The sequence below is a fragment of the Mustela nigripes genome, chromosome X (genome assembly GCF_022355385.1).
Source record: "Mustela nigripes isolate SB6536 chromosome X, MUSNIG.SB6536, whole genome shotgun sequence".
In the NCBI taxonomy this organism is placed as follows: domain Eukaryota; kingdom Metazoa; phylum Chordata; class Mammalia; order Carnivora; family Mustelidae; genus Mustela; species Mustela nigripes.
The window spans coordinates 120,568,374-120,592,085 of record NC_081575.1 but is presented as its reverse complement, the minus strand read 5'-3'; the positions used below and the strand labels follow the sequence as shown (position 1 = coordinate 120,592,085).

The 23,712-nt window shown below is 47.1% G+C and overlaps 1 protein-coding gene across 8 annotated transcripts in view; it reads right to left on the bottom strand.

Annotated features, from left to right (window-relative positions):
* NLGN4X (neuroligin 4 X-linked) overlaps nucleotides 1-17,224 on the bottom strand; it is a 294,472-nt gene extending 277,248 nt beyond the window's left edge. For 2 of the 8 annotated variants that reach the window (XM_059384861.1, XM_059384868.1), the window contains exons 1-2: nucleotides 16,691-17,224; nucleotides 15,716-15,885 (exon numbers count right to left, since the gene is read on the bottom strand). The gene's annotated coding sequence lies outside the window, so the exon portion shown is untranslated. Of the gene's footprint in view, nucleotides 1-14,363; nucleotides 14,383-15,370; nucleotides 15,390-15,715; nucleotides 15,886-16,135; nucleotides 16,213-16,690 lie in introns of those variants that run through there. The other 6 variants (XM_059384862.1, XM_059384864.1, XM_059384863.1 and 3 more) reach the window with 6 other exon arrangements.
* Nucleotides 17,225-23,712: the final 6,488 nt, after the last annotated feature.

Here is a 23,712-nt window from a genome sequence, read left to right as displayed (position 1 = left end):
CAGCACCCAAGCCATACAGCCGAATTCTCCGTGCTCCCCTCCTTGCATGGACTTTAAGCAACTTGCTTGGAAAGCACAGAGGATGGAAAGGTGAGGGGTCAGGAGACTTCTCAGCGGAGGAACCCGGCAACGCACTCCTACGTCAGCAGGACGATGGGGGTCAACGTGAACCGGGAAAGTCACGTACATCGTACACACCCTTGACAGAGTGATAAAGACCATTCCTCTTTGCACAACCTGCCCCCCAACCCCAAACACTCAAGACCCTCTCACGTCAGACAGACCCGAATGAGGGGACGTTCTACATGCACACCGCACAAAGACGACGGTCGTGAAAGACAAGGTCACCGAGAGCAAGAGCCCGAGATTATGGGACACATGAGGGAAGCATCTGCAAGGTGGTTCCCAGGAGGGGATCGCAGAACGGAAAGGGAGCCGTAGGGAAAAACGGGTGAAATAGCAGTAAAGTCTGGGGTCTGGTTAGCGGTAATGGGCAGGTGCGGGCTCCTTGTTCAGGACCGACGTCCCAAGGCGATGCAGTGTGCTAACTTGGTCCAGATCAACAGGCACTCTGTAAGCCCCTCACATGGGGTTTTGTAAATCTAGAACTCCCTTAGAGCTTACTTCTAAAAATGAAAACAATTGCAAACATTGTTTGTAAAATTGTATTGCAAAATTGTATTTGCAATTTGCAGAAGTTTGCAAGTTGCAAAATTGCATTTGCAATGTGCAAAGTTGTTTGCAATTGTATTGCAAAAATGTCCTAAAGGGGAAAAAGGGGGGGGGTTATATTTTGTACAATGATCAGCATGTAAGAATCAGCCCAGGGTTGGGAAAGGGGTTCTGCTACCTTCCTATTGCGAAAACTCTCCTCGCCCTGGAATCATCAGCTCCTGGTTTTATCAGGAATCAAAGCTCCGATGTATTCCAGCAATAGTAACAAAGTTCTAGTTCTAAAATGTGTCTCACTTAAATAAGAATGGACCCATTTCAAGCGCTTTTTGCATTAAGGCATCGTGGGGGAAATTGTGAGAGTGTAGGACAGAAGCACTGCGCCCTCCCCGAAGTTCCCAGCTCTCGAGCTTAGGTCACAGGGCAGGGCACTGTCCCACACAAGTCACAGTGTCTAAGTCAGCTGTTCTTCTTTTTCTTTTTTTTTTAAGATTTTATTTATTTGACCAAGAGATCACAAGTAGGCAGAGAGGCAGGCAGAGAGAGAGGAGGAAGCAGGCTCCCCACGGAGCAGAGAGCCCGACGTGGGGACTCGATTCCAGGCCCCTGGGATCATGACCTGAGCCGAAGGCAGAGGCTTTAACCCACTGAGCCACCCAGGCAGGCGCCCCTAAGTCAACCATTCTTAAAGCTGACGTCGGCTTCCCCTCTGATCTGGATGAATGTCCTCGACCTACAGATTTCCCTGCCTTGAAGAGTCTGTCTTTTGTTTGTTCATCTGTTTCGGGGTTGTTTGCTTTTTTTTGTTGTTGTTGTTGTTTTTGTGATTTCACATAGAAGTGAAATCATATGCTATTTGTCTTTCTGGGTTTGACTTACTTCACGGAGCATAATTTCCTACAAAAAAAAAAAAAAATGTCTTCAATCAAGAGAACTGCGGGTCTCCAGAGGGAGTGCCATGCGGGGATGGCAGAAGCAGGTGAAGGGGATTCAGAGGGGCACCGTCTTGGTTATAAAAAGAAATCACGAGGGGGGAAATAAAATAAAAGAAATAACTGGGATGAAACCTACAGCCCAGGAAAAAGAGTCAATTACATTGGAAAAACGTGACAGAGGTCACTAAACTTCCCGCAGGGAGAGTCAGTAATACACAGCATTCCGAACCAATAGCATACCCCGGAAACTAAGATAACATTGTATGTTAATCATAGGGTAACTTTAAAAAAAAAAAAAAAAGGTTTCCCCCAAGTCATCACCAGGGGAACCGACAGATCTCGTGCAAAGACAGGACACGCACAGACCAGCCCCTGCGGACCGGGGGTCCTGTTCTGCCTCCCCTCTCCCCCCCGCCAGCTGAAGATCTCCCCTAGAGTCTTTCCGCAAAATCATTCACCTTGTGAAATTTCTGCAAAGAAAAAAGTAGGTTTCGGAACTGATCTCGTGCGCTTGGTGCTATGCATGTGTAGGCGGAGTCGGCAAACGGGAATGGATCAGACCCTGAAATTTCAGGGTCTTCACCTTCCTTTTGTGTCAGTGTTTTTAGGTTTTTTTTTTCTGTTTTGTTTTGTTTTGTTTTAAGTACTGACCAGAAGCACCTGGGTGGCTGGGTCGGTGACGGTCTGGTTAAGCGTCGGCCTCCAGCTCAGGTCATGATATTGGGGTCTTGGGATCGAGCTCTACTTTACTCTCGTGGCTCAACAAGGAGTCTGCTTCTCCCCCTGCCCCTCCCCTCCGCTCATGCGCTCTCCCCAATAAACAAAATCTTTAAATAAAATATAATAAATAGGCTGTGAGCCGTCCGGGAAAAATCACAGGAGCTCCGTGTGACTGGGTTTCTTTCCACGTAAATGAAGCAATACAAACGTTTGTGCGGTTTCTTACGAGTCCTCGCAACGTGTGATTCTGAGTTACTGCCTCATATCGTCATGAATAGCCCAACAAACTGTAGGCTGCATGGGATACAGGTAATTTAATCCTCAGTGTGATCATCAGTGGAATCACCAGTCAGGCGGATTTTTGTATTCCCCCAATGGAAGGTCGGTAGAAACCTGTACTCTTCTAGAATCCTGGCACCATGCCGTCCAGACCCTCCAAAAATTGTAATACGTAAAACTGAAATAGCCACGAAGCTTACATAGTGTGGACGTGAACGCTGTCCTGGATTCCAGAGAGGCCGGTGCGTCCCGCAAGGCTGGTCGGGGAGGCTCTCGGAGTGGAGGAGGAGGAGAGAAGGAAGGAGGGAAGCAGCTGGGTCCCATTTGTGAGCTGCCCAGGTGAGGACCCGGGAGCAGCCAGCGCCAGGACGAGCCCCCCGTGCACCACCCACCACAGGCGGGCTGCCAACACCATTAGGGACACATGCAGTTTACAGGGTCCTTCCTCGAGCGGGAATCAGCCAACCCACACGGTTGAAGAGAAACCAGAGGGAGCCAAGACCATGGATGATATGTTTCAACTCCTGACGACCCAGGGATGCCCCGGGGAGGTGACACAAAACAGCCCAGGGCTCCATGCTTCGCTCTGGGAATGTCATCAGGCCCCCGCAGGTGGGCAGGCTGGGCTGTGTTTCGTCTGAATGAAGCAGCATACTTGGGGGGCAGGGGGAGGCAGACAATGCTTAAATACAGGATTGCAACCTGCATCCCCTTCTTAGTTACATTTTTAAGATTTTGTTTATTTATTTGATAGAGGTCACAAGCAGGCAGAGAGGCAGGCAGAAAGAGAGAGGGGGGGGGAGCAGGTTCCCCACGGAGCAGAGAGCAGGATGCGGGACTCGATCCCAGGACCCTGAGACCATGACCTGAGCGGAAGGCAGAGGCCCACTGAGCCACCCAGGTGCTGCATAAGTTACATTTGCAAGACAGAAAAGGTCCAGGGAGCTCTTGGAAAGATTGAGCAACAAAGCTGTAACAATCCAATTAGTCAGTGTAACCAACATGTTTCAGGTTTTACTGAGCCTGTTACAGTATTACCGAAAGCAGGTACTTTTTGTCTTTTTACAAATCCGGGGACGCCTGGGGGACTCAGTGGGTGAAGCCTCTGCCTTCGGCTCAGGTCATGATCTCACGATCCTGGGATCAAGCCCCGCATCAAGCTCCCTGCTCAGTGGGCCGTCAGCTTCTCCCTCCATTCCTCCCCCTGCTCGTGCTCTCAAATGAATAAATGGTTTTTAAAATTTTTCAGAACCCGCTCGCTTTGGCAGCACATACACTAAAAATCTTCAGAAAGACAGGTTTCCCAATAAAAAAAATAAACCATACACTTAAGGAAATAGAGATGAGTATTTACAAAATGTATTACTTAAATTATATAGACATATAAATTATATATGCTGATGTATATTTATGAATTTACATATGTATGCTGGTATTTATATATTTATATATAATATAAAATATACATAAGATTAAGAAAATGGAAAAATGTCTATAAATAAGATACATAAATATATAAAGTGTCAGTATACATGTAGGTTATTTATGTACATGTATGCATGTTATGTATATTTTATATATGTAAAACCAACATAAAATGCCATATATTTATATATTTATATAATATATATATTTATATATAATATATAAATTATATATAAAATGAAGATAAAAATATATATACATATGTGTGTGTGTCTGTATAAATATTTATATATCAGTACATATGCGAGGCACTCATGGAAGTAAACAATTTCTGGACACCTGGGTGGCTCAGTCCATTAAGCACCTGCCTTTGGCTCAGGTCATGATCTCAGAGTCCTGGGATCGAGTCCCGCATCGGGCTCTCTGCTCAACGGGGAGCCTGTTTCTCCCCCTCCCTTGGCCGCTCCCCTCAAATAAATAAATTAAAAAAAAAAAAAAAAAACTAAAACTAAACAATTTCTGGTTCATTTGGACGTGACCGGATTCAACATGCAGAGACATTCTATTGTGAAATTAAGACACAAGTTGATTTATGCAAGTTGGTGTAAACTTGGTATATGACAATATGTCTTTCTCGTCATTCACGCAAGGAAACCCTGAAGCAACATAATTATGGCGTGAACTGGGGGACGTGATCCGTGAAACGCTCATGGCAGACTGAAACCTCGTACAACACCTTTGCCCAAAGTCTAAGTGAGGTAGGACGTGACCGTTTCCTCTTCAGGATGCGCTACGGTTGGATTTCTACTAGGAACCCACGCGGTCAAGAGTGTTTTGCTGAGATGGTGTTTTTCCAACATTATGCATCACGAGGAACTTCTGATTTTGTTTCTTAAGGGTTTTTGTATGGAGTTTTGGGGGAAGGTTGGGTTTTGTTTGTTTGTTTGTTTTTTGTTTTTTTTTTCTTTAGGATTCTATTTATTGATTGGAGAGGGAGAGAGAGGGAGACAGATTTTGAAGCGGACTCCAGAGTGAGTCCAGAGCCCAAGGCAAGGCTCAATCTCTCGACTCTGGGTTCACAATTGGAGCCAAAACCAAAATGTCAGATGCTCAATGGAGCCACCCAGATGCTCCCCGTCTTGTTGTTTCATAATAACCTTGTTGGCTGTTTTTGCACAGTCTACAATCCACCCACCAAGCCCACCTTTCACTGAAGTTGGCTTGCTGTAAGCTCTAACAAATTCAGGTTGCTCCCACTTTGGGCTCTGCTGTTTTAGCATCCCTGCTCTCTCCAGAGGTTACCCCCCCCCCCCCCGTCTGTGGGGGATACAGATTCAGGACCTCCTCGTGGGCACATGCAATTGCAAACCGTACGGATTCCTCATAGAGCCGCCCCGCACTGCTACGATCACGTTGCATTTTTTCAATTAGATGCAGTAAGACAGTCCCAGGAACTCCGGATACAATAGAACAGGTGTAATCCTAGAGTCAACAGAAGTGATGCGAACGTGGTCTGCCTCTCAAGACAGTTTCTTGCCCTGTACTCACCCTCCCTTGCACGACGCAGTGAGAGGATTCGATGCCTACAGGGGGAGGCGAAGGGGGCCTGCAGGTGCTGTGGCCTGGCATAGTGGGTCAGGAGGGAGCTAGGTCAGCAGGAGACGCACCTGCTTCCGCCCTGCAGGGAAGCCTGATCAGGGAGCCGGGGGGTGACTGGAGCCCAGGGATGAGCACAAACTACTCTACTTTATTTCTCTGCACATTGAACTATTTTTTAAAGATCTTTTACTTATTTATTGGAGAGAGAGAGTGCGCGGGAGTGGGAAGGCAGAACAGAAGCAGAGTCCCCGATGAGCAGAGGGTGCGATCCCAGGACCCCGAAACCTGACTCCAGCGGACGCTTCCCCGACTCAGCCACCCAGGCGCCCCTGAACATTGAACGATTACTTAATTTCCATGTAACTCAGACTTTCCTCCTGGGTGGACTTCACCCTTCCCCTCGGACAGAACAATTTTCTCCCGAGACAACCTGCTGGGGTCCGTTTCAGCTGCTTTCCCTGAAGTCTAGGCTAAGAGACCCAAGTTGAGCACAAAGAAAGATGCTGGCCTTAGGGGGCATTTTTTGGTATTTGCTTTTTGTTTTTGTTTTTTTTTTTTTTTTTTTTAATGTTTGTTTCTGCAAATGTCTACTTTTCACTGCTTCTAGTTCTCTAACGGCATGAATTCCCAATCATTCTCCATGGTAGGATCCTAACAGTATGAGCTCTTTGCACAGAATGAGCTCACAGGTGAGTGGTTTTATATGCATACATATATATGTCCCCTGGTGTCCCTTAGGCCAGGCAGCCTTCTTATCTCCAAGGCTCCAGGTTGCCTCCCTACCCCGTCTGGTACATCTTCAGCTGTCTGTCCGCCTCTAGGACTTTGTCCTGTTCAAGCGGGTAAAATGTCCCAGTGTTGCCATTGTCATCTGCAAACTATAAAAATGAACCTAACTGCTAACATCGAAGCTCTACAGACCTGGCAATTTGGCCTTGAACTACTTATCAGCATTGGATTAAGCCATTACTTATTTAATTTATGTATTTAATTTATTTATTTAATGAAGCCATTATTTAAGGCACATTGATCAGCACTGAATGAAGCCATTGTTTTCCTTAACAGAGAACATAGGACGTGAGAGATGAAACCCATAAAAACATTCACACACACACACACACACACACACACACACACACACGAAGAGAGATTCTGACATAAAACGTTTTTGTTCCTAATCATAAGACGGTCATTCATGTTTTACTGTTTTTACCCACCCCACAAGGTTTTTTCTTGAATATCGATGATTGAAGGGCAAAATGGCATTGTTGTACAGATGGTCATATGGATAATAAACAAAAAATAAGCAATGGGGTCTTCTTTATATGGCTACTTCTTAGCCTTCAACAGATATTGAATTAATAAACATAATAGGGAGGAAAAAAATACCCAGTTGATTCCTGCAGAATCTCACTCTCTCTCAGTTCCTCTCGCTGCTCTGTCGGTAAAATATTGGGGCGCCTGGGTGGCTCCGTGGGTTAAAGCCTCTGCCTTCGGCTCAGGTCATGATCTCAGGGTCCTGGGATCGAGTCCCACATCAGGCTCTCTGCTCAGTAGGGAGCCTGCTTCCTCCTCTCTCTCTGCCTGCCTCTGCCTACTTGTGACCTCTGTCTCTGTCAAATGAATAAATAAAATATTTATTTATATATATATACACACACACACATATATATATAGTATAAGGATTCTCAGAACAATTCCATGATGATCGCTATATAATTTGGGTAACACTCATTACGAAGAATGTCGAATTATCTAATTATCTGTCACGTCCCTGACTCCATTCGTGGGAGGCTGCTGGAGTCCTTTACTGGCCTGTCTGCAGGGTAACATCCTAGAGTCGGGTAGGACAGGCAAGGTTCTCCAAACTGGGTGGAGCTGGGATCCTCCTCAGGAAAGAGTCTCGGATTTGGAGCTCTTCCCATCCGTTGGTAGCACTTTTGCATGATTTTTGAGAGAATTGCCACCAGAAAATAATAATAATAATAATAATAATAATCATGAAACCTCTCTCCGGGACATCATATACAAGGATCTCCAGCTCGGCCATCCGAGTGGCATGGCCTATTGAGGTTGGTGTGTAAAGCCAGAAGATCACACATCATGGATAAAAGAGAGCCTACTGATGGGGGCACCTGGGTGGCTCCGTGGTTTAAAGCCGCTGCCTTCAGCTCAGGTCATGATCTCAGGGTCCTGGGATCGAGCCCCGAATCAGGCTCCCTGCTCAGCGGGGAGCCTGCTTCCCTCTCTCTCTCTGCCTGTCTCTCTGCCTACTTGGGATCTCTGTCCAATAAATAAAATCTTGAAAAAAAAAAAGAGAGAGAGAGAGAGATTCTACCAAGGTGGCCAAGTATGAGATGACTTATCTGTGATTTTTCAATCTCTGAGGCTCAGGGACAGTGGGATTCCTGGCACTGGTCACGTTTTGGATCCGCTGACCGAGCTTACTGTTGCCTCGCGTGGATTTTCACAAGGACCCCCAGGAAACGGCTGGGATGGGCGAGAACACGTCCACCACCGAGGGCTCGCGCAACCAGCACACCCAAACGCGTCTCCGGGGCGCGCCCTTCTTGACGAAGTCCAAGTCATCAGCTTTATGCCTGTATTTACTCACAGGTTTGCCGAAACGAAAACCAGTGTTTTACAAATACGGGGTTTGACAGCTTTGAGAAAGAGAACCAGCCACACACATATGGCCTGTGAAGATTTCTTTCAGATCCTCATGGGAGCTCTTTGCGGTTGTGATTTGCTACCGTCTCCTGACGAGGGGAATCTCTGCATCTTATCTAGTTATGTCTCTGATTCCTTCAGCCTGGTAAGGAGCCATGAGACCACATCACTCCCCCAAATCGGGAGACAGCTCAGAAGCAAAGGGAAGGCAAAGAAAGAAAGGCAGAACCCATGCTACACACCCCAAACAGGAGGGGTGACACATGCATGAGCCAAAGACCTTAACCACGTTCTTATGAGCACATCGGAGAGTTCTGGCATATTCCAAACCCATCTCTTTACTACCAGCCTTGAACATCTGCCCTAGCCTGCAACTGGCCCATAGAACACGTTCCACCAAAGAGCTCCAGGGAAGAGGGGAGGAGCAAACCCAAAGACCAGAGCTCTAGTGCAGAAAGAAGCTAGTTTCCAGAAAAACACAGAAATAACCTCAGTCATGCGATTTCTTTCCTGCCAGGGCCAAGGAGCTCCCCTCCTGAGTGCACCATATTGGTTTATCATGTTGACCAAAGCCACCAAGACAGTGAGTCAACGGAACCCATCACACGGTGGGCAGAGGGCTACACAGACGAGAGCCGTGGCCACCATACCATCAGATGGTCTCCATCCTTTTTGTATGGTATGCTTTTTTTCTTTTCTTTTTTCTTTTTTTGGAGTATCATTGACACACAATTAGTTTCAGGTGGTCAGTGTTTTTGGAGAAGAGCACAAGTTGCCTATCCACCCAGGCAGGAAAGATCCATGGCTAGCCACATGGTCCCACAGACAGAAGAAGTCCCAAGCAGTTCACAAAAGCACACGAAATGCGAATCCATTACATTTCCGTGAGTACTACAATATGCTTGCCATCACGTGTGGGTAACAGATTTCCCAAGCTGTAGTTTCTGTGCACCCTTCTCTGTCGATACTGGAGACCAGCGTGGAAATGCACTCGCCACAGACAATACTTTCTTCTGGAAAATGCAGGACTGTCTATCACCCTAGATCTACCAATGTACTCTATGTGTATGGTACTTTTGATGTTTAATGCTTACAGTATTTTTGATACAGTCATTTATCCTGTAGGCTGTATATTTACCAAAAAATTATACAATACATAATTGTGTGTATATATGTATCTAAATGAATTCATTCATCGAGATATCTAAAAGCTAAAACAGAGATGTATAAAAGCCTTTCAATGAACTGCGAAATAGACCAAGTTTAAATGATGAAAGCTTTCTCCATCAATTACCTAAATTGCATGGAAAAACAAGTTTATAAATGAATAACACACAAGGACAATTAGGAGTGCATATAAATGTAATCTTAAACCCTAGTGATTGTATACGTATTTACATGGAATTCGGCGAGCTAAATAATGCAAGGTTTCTAGATATAGTTTGCAAATAACATTATTTTATGCAAGAAACAGCTCGTAGTTGGGGCACCTGAGGGGCTCAGTGGGTTAAGCATCTGCCTTCAGCTCAGGTCATGATCTCAGGGTCCTGGGATGGAGCCCCCCAGGCCATCAAGTTCCCTGCTCAGTGGGGAGTCTGCTTCCTTCTCCCTCTCTGCCTCTGTGTTTCAAATAAATAAGTTTAAAAAAAAAAAAAAAAGAAAGGAAAATGGGTCTTGGCTACATTTGTGCATCTGGGCATCTGTGTGTTGGTAAACACACACGTTTCAATCATTACCACATTCCTTTAGCCCACAAGGGCGTTACTGACTGATTTAGAAAAAGCAGGTGAGAAACCCTCCCCAGGGTTTCTGAGAGCAATACCCTTTCCGTGTCGCAGACCAGCCAAGGAAGGCAACCCTGGTCCCTGCCCCAGCTCTGAACCAAGCCTCGGTGATGCTGAAATGCGAAACAAGGAAAGCGACCCTGAGAGCAAATCCCATCAGGGCAATGGGAGCAGAGCAAGAGACCTTTGCCACACTTTGCAAAAAAGAAGCCTCAGCCTTCTCAGTGCGGTTTCCAGTCAGCGCCACTCAGGGTCAGTACCCGTGGCTCTTTGTTTCAAGGGTCCAAAACCCCAGCAACGAATGTGACGTCAAACTCACCAAGTCGTTTGTTTTTATGGTCCAAAAAGAGCAGGCCAAGGTGCAAGCTTCAAAGAGGGGGCACTTTGCAAAAATTTGCAATCTCTGTATCCTTTGGTCTTCCCCGGGGGCAGGGACATGGTGGGGCCAGGGGAGGGGGCACAATGGGGGGGGGAGGGGCACAACCAACAGAACCGAAAAAGGGTAATGGAGCCTAGGGGAGCAGCTAATGCTGGCCGGTGTGTAACTTACTCAAATTCCAAGATTCATAGAGGGCAGTGGTGCTTGTCGGGGGGCTTGGGAGACCGAGAAAGGGGCTTTAGGAATTAATGAGCGTAATCTCTTAGCTAAGCCAGATGAGCAAATGTGAGACTTGAGCAGCACAACCCCCGACCCAGTGTAAGCAACACGGTGCCGTTCGCTGGAAAGTTTGCAAAGAGGCCAGAACTCAGCTCCTGTGTTCCTACCCCAATAACCTAAAATCTAAACATGCACGTAGGATGATAACTTCCAGGCCCAGGTAACTCATCATGCCGTGAGGAATTGGCCTTTCGGAAACCAGAAGTCTCAGCAGCATGAACAGGCAGAACCAAGAAGGTCCCATTGTCATCCCAAAATAGCCCTCGGTTCCTGTAGCAAATCACTATTTATAGAACATTCATCTTAAAGAAAGGCACCCAAACAAAACCCTGGATTGTTTCCACACATTTCCACACACCTGGGAAAGCACAAGCCATTTCGTTAGCACCACCCCGCATAAAGATCTGTCTCCTGGGGACTGATTTCGACGAGGTTAAGGCTTCCTGCTTCCTAAATGATGCAAAGGTGATGCTTTCTGCACTCGGGAATCGGTTCACTACAGCTTCATGTTACTGTGTAGGTTATGTTCGTTGGGGTTCACTTTGTTTTCCTGAAGGTATCCCTTCTGGGAGGAAGAGAGGGCTGGGAGAGATACAAGGACCATTCTGGAAACTGGCCAGTTTGCACGGGCACATAGAGCTCAGGCAGGCACACCCCTGAGACCAGGGAACTCAACACTCAAGTGTCTGGACTTTGAAGGGAGCCCTGGACGAACGCGGGCAAGCTTCCATTGTTGTGAATTTAAGAGCCTTTTACCTTTGTTGAGTTGTAACTACTGCAGAGAGAAAAGCTTGGCCTACAGGTCTGTGCAAAGGCAGGCCACGGCGAAATGGCAAACCTGTAAGGCCTTGATTTCTCCGCCCTGCTCATTTCTGCTCCTCCGTCCTCCCCGAGAAAAAGGAGGGCTGCCCATCCTACCACTCACAAGGCAAAGAACAGCAAAAGCTTTGAAAGGCCCCATGTAGATTGTTTAGAGAAAAATGACAAAACGGGAAAACATTCATGGGAGGGGGTGGCCCCTAAATGGGCAAACGCCATCCATGGCGTCGGGAACTGCTAGCTGGTGAGCCTCAGAAATCCATTGTTACCGCACGGAGGGCACATTCTGTCTTCAGATCATTAGTACTATTTAACGTAATGAAGGAGAACAGGACGTCTGTGCTCCCCAAAAATTAAATAAATAAATAAAAACGATGCGACTTGTTTCATCGAACCCCTGAACGTATTTTTTTCTCATTGGGGAACCTAACATCTATTGTAAACGTGGAAAACCTTATAGAAAGAACCACAGAGTGGTTTATATACTGCTCCCCCCCACCCCCCCCAAAAAAAAGAAAAGAAAAGAAAAGAAAAAGTGTTCCTGACAGTTAAAATCCGCATACTGAAATCGGCTCCCCCCATGTTTGGGATTTAAGTATACTTGAGTCAGAAAAGCCTATCTGCCCGCTGAGGATTTAGGGACGTCAAATATGTTTATCCTGAAACGTCAGTGGAGTGAGATACATTCCATCAACAAGTTGCCGTCCTCATCATACTCAGCCACTCAGCCACGTACTCCGTGTATCAAATACCGAGCTGGACTTCAAACCACAGACTCTTTAACAGAAGCCGGATTCCCAGGCACTTGAATGTTTACTTTTGTAACAACCACCGCCAGGCTTTTTTTTTTTTTTTTTTCTCCCCTCCCTGTGGTCGGGGCATAAGAGGGACCATATTCTAAAGAGTTCTGAAAAAGACCCTTGCACATTCTGAATGCAACGTAACAGGCTTAGCCAGTAAGCACGCTATCCCTTGAGCCGAGACCAGCAGCTTTCCACAAATTACTACAAAGGAACCCAAATGAAAAGGCCAAGTTCAGAAAGAAAGAGAAACCTCCATATACTTATCATTAGTCTACACATTCCATGCCTCCCCCCCCCCCCAAAAAAAAAAAACTTGCCACAATCCTCAAGTTCATTCACTTGCAAATTTAGCAACAGCTCTGTACCTGCTTTATGCACCTCCTGGGGCAATCAGTTACGTATCAAGGATCTTTTCTATTCTTAGATTTGCTCAAAATCGGCTGGACCGCAGCATTTAAGACCAAACGTACATTCAGCAATATTTGTTGAAGAAAAAAAAAAAAAATACAAAGGAAAGCAACCATTCCTTTACCCCAGGAAAACAGGTCAAAACACCTTAAAGCCGGCCTCGGATCCCAGCTATTATTATGAAAATACAATTATCATTCAGTTCCTGCTCCACATCATCCCGGGCTCCCCCCAAAGAACACAAGTCTCTCATCTGAATTCAGGGATTTAAACTGATGAAGTAATTTTCCACTTGCTACAACTGGTCCTGATCATTTTCTTCCACGCCAAGATGATACTCTTGAAAACTGCTATAGCTCCAAATTTATGCCATACATTTCAGCCATATATATATATGGCCATACATATATATAGCATTTCCTTGGATAACACAATTCTGGAAGTCTAATCTGAAAAAAAAAAAAAGATACATAGTTGCAGAGCCTTCCCTACCCCCTGGTGAAATTCTTATGTTCCCATATGGGGGGGACAAAAACAAATACAAAATCTAGATTTTTTTTTCTTTCTGGAAATAAGGGATGGATGCCAGCATGGGCTATTAACGTGTTCTTTAGTGCTCCGTGCACACAAGGAAACCTATCCTGAGATTTTTTTTTCACGCTTCCTGTTAACCTCTTCCCGCAGACAACTCAAGGCACGTAATCCTTCTGCACTCTTCCCCCCCCCCCCTTTCCCCACCGCCCCCACAAGAAGTGCAGATTTCGGTGCAATGTGCTCATTTCTCTGCGTTCTGCCACCCTCGAGGAAGCCGGCGAGCACGTCTCTTCCCACCGTGGAGCCGTGTGAGCGGCGGAGGTAGGCTTTGTTCTGACGGGAAGTCGGATCTGTTTCTCCCCTGGACCTTGAATTTCTGGCTGCAGGACGTACCTCCCCACTCGGGCTTCAGCCGGCCCCTGTGTGTTGCCTGCGGAACGCCCACACAGGCTGCGAATTCTGCATCAGGATAACTAGGTCTCCCTCAACTTTTTCTTGCCTCCTTTTACCCCATTTTTTTTTTCCCCCTCCTTTTCTGCGTCCATGAAATCTTGCTAAGTGCTGACTCTGGGCATGGCCCTCGCTCGCCCCACCTCTCAATAGAAGGCAGTTCAGGCAACGCGCCCTTGATGCCGAAGCCAGAGATCCCCTTCTCAAAGCATAGGATATGAGCACAGAAAACCGTCCCCCCTCCCCAACTGACCAAATGGGGGGGGGGGTACCAAATCACAAGCAGAATCCATACTACCACCTTGTGGATTCTGCTCGCAAGGACAGCACCTGCTAGGTTTAAGAACCCCCACCCAGCAGCCCTCACCCCACATTTCCTAAGTTGGTCCAAAAGCAAGACTGGGATCCGCGGTGCCCGCTCGCCCCACACTCGCCGGCGCGCTCGGGTTCCGGCGCTCCGCGCGCCCCCGGCGCCTGGCCCGAGCTGCGGCCGCGACCCTCCGCAGGGGCCGTCCCCCCCACAGCAGATGCCCTCCTCCCGGACCCCAACGCGGCCTCCGGCGCCCCCTCCCCAGCCCCGCGGCTCCGACAATACACAGACGCACACCTGCAGGTCGGTTGAGCACAAGGAGTCCGAGCGAGCACCAACCGCAGCCAAAAAAAAAAAAAAAAAATGCATAAAATAAAGGCAGCGAGGCTTTGCTGGGGCAGGGCGGGAGGACGCAGAGGCCGTGCCCCGCGCCCTCCCGGCCGGACGCGCGCTCCCAGGTGGTCCCGCGGGCCCGGGGTGCGGCGCTCCGGGCGCCCCCGCCCCGGGAAGAAAGGGCGCTGTGTCTGGCGGCGAGCAGGCGCCGAAGTGCTGCGCCCGGGCCCAGGGCTGCGCGCCGCACGGGGCCCCGATCCCGGCGCGCGGACCCCAGGGCCGGCCCGCGAGACCCGCGCCCAGCACTCGGAGCCCGCGCGCCCTCTCCGGGCCGAGGGAGCCCGGGCAGGGTGGGGGTGGGGGGGCGCGCGCGGGGAGACGGGGGGCGTCCAGCAGGCAGACGGGCGAGCGCGCCCGGGGAGGCGGCGGGCGTCCGGGAGAGCGGGCGGGGGAGGGGACAGCCGAGGGGTCGGCGGCGCGGCCGCGGACCTGGGCCCTGCCCCCACCCCCGCCAGCCCGCTGCCCCGCGCCCCTGCCCCGGCGCAGGGTCTGCAGCCCGGCGACACGGCGCCCCTTCCCACTCCCGCCCGCACGTCCGCAGGTCGGGCCACGCGGGTGAGGGCGCAGGCGGAGGGGCGCCGCCGCGGCCTGGGGGAGGGGGCGGGACTCAAGTTCGCCGGCTGCCTCCGGGGTCGCTCAGCCCGGCGCCCACTCCCCGCTGTGCCCCCGCCCCCGCCTCGGGCAGCCGGGAGCTGGATCTTCGCGACCCCCTCTCCCCACTGGAGTGGGAGGGGGGCCAGGCCGAGCCGCGCGGGATTGGGGGGGGGGGGGCAGTCATCGGCCGCGGAAGCCGGGGGTTGGGGGGCAGGGGGGAATTTGTAGCGCGGGACGGCGGAGAGCTTGGGATGGGGGTTTCTGCTGGGTTCCCCGAGGCCAAGGGGTGGGGGGCACATATAGGAAGCGACTCCTACCTCCAGACCCCTACCTCCAGCGCAGGCCAGGGGACCGGCCGGCCGTGCGCCCCGCGAGCTCTGCTCCCGGGAGCCGGTTTCTCTGTGGGCAGCGACTTGGGGTCGGCATCCCCCGGAGACCCAGCTAGGGCGCCGGGCGCCCGTTCCCGCAGCGACCAACTTTTGTGGTCCTGCAGACACGCAGGCGGCGCGGGGATGCTGCTCGCCAGGCAGCTGCGCGCCCCCCGAAAAGGTCCAGGCCAGACCCAAAGGCTCCCGAAGCTGCAAAACACCGCCGCCGCCACCAACCCCCCCGCCCACCACCACCACCGTTCCGCCGCCTGCCTCCCCCCTACCCACACGCACGGGAAAAGGGGGGCCTGGAGCCCGCTCCCCGGCTTTGCAGAACCCGCTCGAAGCTACCGTCATTGGGCTTCCACTCGGGGTCTCCGGCGCGCCCGGGTCGCTCCCCAGCAAAGCCCAGCCAGGTCCTAATCAATCACGTGCGTTATTTCGTGTATCACATCAGCCGTCATCTTCGACAAGGCCGGCAGAGGATGGAGGAAAAAAAAAAAAAAAAAAAAATCGCTTAATGCAACCTCGGCCAAGCCTGTTTTCTTTTTTTCCTCTCTGGTTAACCACCCCCCCCAAAGAAAGCCGCTCGGGAGCTGGTAGCTGACAGTTTTCTTAAAGAAGCAGGAGGAAGGGGGGTGGGGAGGGGAGAGAGAGAGAGAAAAGGGAGGAAAAAAAAAAAAAAAAAAGCCAAAAAAGCTCGTGGCGGCTCACAGTCTCCAGAAGTAGCCCTGTCTTTATCTCCAGTCCCGGTTTGCAGAGAACTGACGCTTTGCTCGAGCTCTCCCTCTACTGCAGATAATTTTTTTTTTCCTCCTCTCCCCGCCACACTCTTCTGTTTATTCGTATGTAAGACAGCGCTACTTTGTAAACACATCACACACGGCCCCAGGGCCGTTCAAAGAGCTGATTGCAGCAAAATACTTCCAAACCCCGGGGGGCGGGGGGTGTCCCAATTTTTTTTTTTTTAAGTCAAAAGGAAAAAAAAAAATTAAAAATGCAATGTTAGTGTGGATCTGTGCATGAAGCTGGCACAGGACCAGCCCCACATATCCGTCCACACTCCCACCCACACCGAAGAAATGGAGCGGCAGATGGGCGCAAGTCTTGTCCGAATTTCCAAAATAAAATGAAAGAAAAGGCCTGGAGGAAGTGGAACTCGAGCGCCTTTGGGGAGGCTCTGGCTGGGGCGCACACGCACGTCCCAGTGTTGAAAAGGCTTGGAAAATGCATCCATAACCCAGAGACCCATCTTAACCCGGCACCTACCTTAGTCGCGGAAGGGCTGCGTTGGCAGGAATGGCTGTTTTCCACACATCCAGATTTTTCTAGGGAACCCTGACGGAGGGCAGGATTCAGGAAGGCTGTGTTGAGTCCGGGAGTCTGGGCTTTTTCCAATCCACCTCCTCCCCTTCCCTAGATCTGCTCCTCCGGAGGAATGTGGGGACCACCGCCGCGGCCGTTGGGAGGAAATTCGTTGTTTCGGCCCCAAAGAGGAGGAAAAAGCCACCCAGTGAGAGCAGGAAGGGCAGAGCGGGGTCTGAATGAGAGCTCTGTGCGGAGAGACAGAGACGGGTCTGCCAGGGAGAGGGGAGACTGGCGAGAGAGCTCCTGATGTCTCCCCGATCCCCCTCTGCTATTGGACCAAACTGAATGAATTTTACAAAGGCAGCAGCCAATGGATCTCCGCACTGGGTCCCATCACTACAGAAACCACATCCACCGCTACAAGCCAATGCAAAGAGCAGCTAATCCCAGTGCAAACCAGCTGTAACAGAGATCCCCGGGGCCAGGGTGGCGAAACAGGTGAGCGCGTCACGCGGGGCCACCATGCCACTGGGGCGCGGAACAAAGCTGGCTGCCGCCGCGGTTGGTTCTGCCCTCCTCCACCCCAAACACGCTACAGTATTTGCAAACATCTTTAACTCTTGGAGGGTTTGCACCGCAAGAAGGCTGGCAGAGAGGAGCCCTGCGGTTGGGCTGACGAATATGTTACTGTAACAGGGTGGTGGTGTGGTTACGCTGGAAGCAACAGTATCTTTTTTTTTTTTTTTTTTTTTTTTTTTTTGCATCAAATTGCAATGGAAGGTCTGTGAAGGACAGAGCCTCCCTGACGCCCAGGTGATGGGCCCATACCTTTTGGCCCGTTATATAGTTTAACACCTCAACCCTGCTTCCGGGGTCCAGTTAATCCTTCCCTGGCCAACTTCAAGTTTGCCGGTAGGACCTGGTATGTCTCCTTGGCTTGGAGGGAGCTGGCTCTGCATGGGCCGTGTCTGAGGTCTCTAACCGATAAGTCAGGGGACGCTGTACCAACGCAGATGCTACAACCACATTGCTGGGGCTCCAGTTGCACACGACCTTAGGCGTGGATTTAAGTGTTCTGTCTCTGTCTCTGCATCTGTAAAATGGAGAAGATAGAAGTAGGGACTTGCTTGTGTCATCGTGATAGGAGCTAACCCAAGGACTCAACATAAAAGAAGCTCTAAATCAGGGATTGCTTTTCCTAAAATTATTTCACAGGATGTATCTATGGAAGGCTGTCTTTATTGAAGAAAAGGTATTTTTTAAAGATTTTTTATTTATTTATTTGACAGAGATCACAAGGAGGCAGAGAGGCAGGCAGAGAGAGAGCGGGGGAAGCAGGCTCCCTGCTGAGCAGAGAGCCTGATGTGGGGCTCGATCCCAGGACACTGGGATCACAACCTGAGCTGAAGGCAGAAGCTTTGACATATTGGAAAGTGGGTCCTCTTCTGTGAATCTGAGAGATTACATCCGTCAAAGCGTGATTTAAAATCGGTCTTTTGTGGGTTTCTGGGGATGATTAAGTGAGATGCTATGTATGGAAACACCTTTTACCAAAAAGATGTATACAAATATGTCTGCATATGTATATATGCATATATATGCATCTATATAACTTATTATATATAATAACATATATTTTATTATATATATACATATATATGTGGCATGTAAGTTATATATAACTTATTATATATTATATATATGACTTATATAATAAATTATATATAGGGACGCCTGGGTGGCCCAGTGGGTTAAGCCTGTGCCTTCGGCTAGGGTCATGATCCCAGGGTCCTGGGATCGAGCCTCACATTGGGCTCTCTGCTCAGTAGGGAGCCTGCTTCCTCTTCTCTCTCTGCCTCCTTGTGATCTTTGTTTGTCATATAAATAAATAAGAATCTTTTAAAAAATAAGTTACATATAATAAATTATATAATAATAAAATAAGTCATGTTTAATAAGTTATATATAATCTATTATATGTTATATATTATATAATAATATATTATACATATTATATACATTATATTATATATACTATATATGTTCATGTATACATATATAATACATATTATATAAGATAGATAGATATATGTGTGTGTGTATATATATATCTCCAATAATAGAAGACATATGTATTTCCCGAAGCAGAGCTTGGAAAAAAGGACTCCACCCGAACACAATAGTTTATAGGAGGCTGGAAAGTTATTGGCTTTGCCAAGACTGTATTAATTAATTAACTGACTTATAAATTCAAGTATTCGTTGAACACAGGCATAATCCTAAACACCAAAAACGCCTTTGTGAGTTAGCTACCCCCATTTATTTTTAAAGAAGCATATGGTCTGGTGGGCATGGCGGACAATTGTGTAAGAAAAGGAAATGATCCCAAGGTATGGGGAGAATGCTCTGATGCCTGAATTCATAGGGATCCGTGGAGGTGGGAATGCTGAAGGAAGGGTCTTTCTTTGAAAGAGAAGTACTTAGCCATTGATCAGCTGCAGAAGTTGACTCCAGGCACCAACAGGGCAGGTAAGACAAGAGGGTGAAGGTATGTTCTGGGACCTATGTGTAGAGGATGTTGAGTGCCATTGGGCGCACACGTGGAATTTATCGTGTTGATGGTGGAGCACTGGGTATGTGGTGTAAGTCACAGTAGGACAGAAAGAATCGGATTCACATTTTAGGACAATCGTAGTGGAGAATGAGCTAGAGGGGACCAAACTCTGAAAACAAAGGAGATACTTTCTGAGTCTCTTGGGAGGGCGCGTGTCCTAGAGAAATGATGTCCTGAGTAACGGAGAGACAGAAGAAAAGGAAAACGGGAACTGATGTGGGTGTAGGAGAGGTCATGTCTAAATACGTTATGGCAGGCTAAAAAAGCAAAAGTGAACTTGGGGAGGGAAAGCTTGGATCCATGAGTAAGATCTTAATGTCTGTCTTAGTGTGGGGGTGGATTGGTTTAGTAGCAGACCTGTTTCCTGAGATCTGTTACCTGGTCTGAATGATTTTATTGTGCTTTAACAAAATACTTAAAAAAAAAAAAAAGAAAGAAAGAAATGCTCAGAACTCCCCCCCCCCAAAAAAATACTTTAGCAGGGTAATTTGTTAAGAAAAAGTGAATGTATGATTATATGAGTTTATAATTTTCCTAATGACATGAGAACAGGGTCGGAAGAAGAAGAACCAAAACACACGAGTTCTTACCCTGTTGGGAGAACAGATTGTAATGTGATGAGTGGAGTAGGAAAGATTTTAAATCCAGAATTCTGGGAACGATAAGGGTATAATTCTTTATGCTCCCACTAGAAATCTAGTCACACAGTGTATGCCGAGATGAAGAAATAGGTCATGGAAAGATATAAACCCATGGCATACAAAGAAGAGCCATTGACATGAACTGAGTCTGGTTTGGAGGAAATGGAAGGAGCCTATCTCCACTGTACCTTTGCTCTTCTTAATGTTTCCATCTTGTTGCCTCTGTCCACCCAGTTCTGGGATGATGTTCGTGCTTCTGTGGGGTTCATACAATCAACCCTAAATGCAGTCTTGGCTAAACCAGTGGGCCATTGTATTACCAAGTCATGACTCAGCTAATACAAGGGTTACAAGACAGAAATATGACAAAGTCGAACAATAATTATTAATAAAATAGTAATATATACTACCTGATTCATTGCTACACAGTATTGGAGATATAAATGTGTATAATATACAAGATGCTTAAAGTCTAAAAGGGTGTTAAGTCAGTAAAATCCAAGGTAATGTGTGGTATACATCTTGGAAGCATATGAGAAGCATAACAAGCTTCCTGAAGGAGAGATGAGAAACTCTTTCATCTATAACTAAGGTTTTTCTGGGGACTTGGAGAGCAGAGGTGGGAAATCATTCCAAGTAAACATAGTCTGGAAGAGAGGAAAGAACCTGGAGCAGAGATTTGGAAAGTTCAAGCCACCTAAGGACCCACGTTGTTAGCTTGTTCCATGCTTAGAACTCCTTGCTGAAGATCCAGATCTAGTGGGTCTTGAGTTAGCTCTAGGGACCTGTATTTTTGCTAAATGAATCTTTCATAGGAAGACTTTAAATTCAACCGTGAACATACTAACGGTGGTGAGGTCATGGTAGGTTCATAGCATTCCTGAAGAAGAATAATGAGACATCGGTCAGACCAAGTTCTGGAGGGTCATGGACATCCATTGACTGGAATCATGGCTGACTCTAGCCTATGAGAGGCACAGATTTCCTTTCAGAGCGGGTTCAGGGTTTGGCTTCATCTTAGGGATTACCTATAGCAGGAACCTTCTAGAACAAGAGAGCCCAGTTAGTAGTCTTTTGTACCATTCACAATCTAAGGTAGCAATGGTAAACGTTAAAACCAAGAGGTGAGTGGAGTAATTGCAAGACTTGGAATCATAGAAGTTTGTTAATGATGGGCTGGGACCGTAGAATGAGAAGAGTCCAGAAGATGCCTTGATGTGGCAAGATGGAAAGGCTACGATCAATGATCATATGCAAAACCAAAAGAAACTGAGTAGGAAGAAAACTGGAGACTTTGACTTGAGATGCTGAAAGAGCCCGTCAATGGTACTGGCACACAGACCTCGGAAGGTTGATATTTGATGGGAATAGAAAGCTTAAGAGTAGGGTCAGTAAATCTTACAGCAAACCAGATGCATGGGACACTTGGAATTTTGGTGTGTAAGAGAGAAAGTATTAGATTAAACGGAGAGACAGGTCATTGGAGCAATCGACTTTGGAGTAGGCATCCAAAGGGCAGCCTGAACACGAACAGCAGCTTGGTCGCATCTGTTCAAGAGCTCTGGCAAAGCAAGGTGTGGTATGGAATTCAAGGGAAGGGTTTCGACTCCCAGAGGACTGGGCAGGATTTCACTGTGTGCAGAGCTGCAGAAACTGCAGAAATCATAAGGGGAAAGATGCGAGACCACCGTTGCCTTTGGGAATCAACGGATTATTGATAGTCTTCTGCTGAATGCTGTAGGCAAGTTCATGAGTGGGATCCTGGGGATGAGGAAATTGAAGCCATGATGATAATCTTACGATGAAGGGGTTGGGGGATGGGGACTTGTTAGGACAAATTCAGAGGTAGGGGGATTGAGGTGGGGTTGTTCTTAAGTAACATGCTGATTGCTACTCTTATGCATTTATTTAATGATCATGAATCTGAGAACTGTTGCTTATTCCAAGAACTTTTTCAAACACCTAGGATGGAAAAATAAGAAGTGGTCTTGGCCCGTAAATAGCTAATGCTGAAATATTTTTAATCAATAGCCTGTCTTATCAACACAACTGTCCCACTTTATTGTTATGTATCAATTTATTTGTTGCATTTTTTTTTTTTTGCATTCATTTACCACCGTGGACACACTCTTGGAAAAAAATCTCTGCCACATTATGATGGTAAATGCTTTGAGTGGCCATAGTCCTGTGAGACCACGTCAGACCATGAATTTTAAGAAATTTGAGAAAAGATAGAATATGAAGGGGAACCCAGGTGGTTCAGTGGGTTAAGGCCTCTGCCTTCAGATCAGGTCATGATTCCAGGGTCCTGGGATCGAGTCCCGCATCAGGCTCTCTGCTCAGTGGGGAGCCTGCTTCCTCCTCTCTCTCTGCCTGCCTCTCTGCCTGCCTCTCTGCCTACTGTGATCTCTGTCAAATAGACAAATAAAATCTTTTTAAAAAAGACTATGAAATAATGTTCATATGATAGATCAATAGATAGATGATAGATACATCTATACATATAGATATAGATAGAATACAGATATTGATATATAGATATAGAAATATCTGTGTATAGATGATAGATATATAATAAATGGATAGAGATTCAGACATATATTATGTAGAACAAATATAACTAGATTTCATTATGTACTTAATTTATTATAGAATATTTAAGTAATAATAGTCCCAAATTGGATCTAATGATTAGATTATAATAGGATGAACAATATAGGTTGAATAAGAGAAAATGGTGGTGCAAAGCTTAAAAATATTTACTCCCTTAGTGTTTTTACAAATAATTATTGTATATTCCAAAGTTGAGATATATATATGTGTGTGTGTGTGTGTGTATATATATATATATATATATATATATATATATATAAAACCTTGTATGTATATATAACTTTGTTATGTGTGTGTGTGTATACAACCTTGCTATATATATAACCTTGTCCTTTCAATGATACAAAGAAAACTTCAGACCCCTCTTTGTTAAATTATAATGAATTTCAACCTCCTGTCAATCACTTAAGAGAGCTGTAAGGTACAGACCTTTTCTTCCTTGTTAATATAGTTATAGACACTTAACTGGGAAGAGACACAAGCAATTGTCTAATCCTTCCTCATCGATTTTTTTAAAGATTTTATTTATTTATTTGACAGAGAGAGACAGCAAGAGAGGGAACACAAGCAGGGGAAGTGAGAGAGGGGGAAGCAGGCTTCCCGCTGAGCAGGGGCTCGATCCCAGGACCCTGAGATCATGACCTGAGCCAAAGGCAGACGCTTAACAACTAAGCCACCCAGGTGCCCCTCCTCATCGGTTTTGTAGGTAAAGTGTTTTTATAAGAATTAGGAAGCTTTAAGGAAATACATTAAAGCTTAGATTTTCCAACAAGAAGGCTGTGCCTGCCCCTAATGCAATGTTTGCATCTCAGAAATGGGACTCATTAAATCTTCACGCACGAGGGTCCGCTTCCAGTCTTTCCTAAGCTTTTGTCCTCTTGTTATTTGAAACCCACAAAACACCATTAATAATGTAACAGGCGTCCACTATACAGAGATATACTCCGTGCTGACTTTCCATGTGATTATTTTAAATTCTTTCCCTGGCTGTTACTTCATCACTGGGTATGATCAGCCTAAATGACTTTTAAATGGCCCTGATTTTTAGAAAGTATCCCAGCTCCTGGATTTGACAGGACTCACTGTCGATGAGAAAGCCATTAACCATAGCTTTT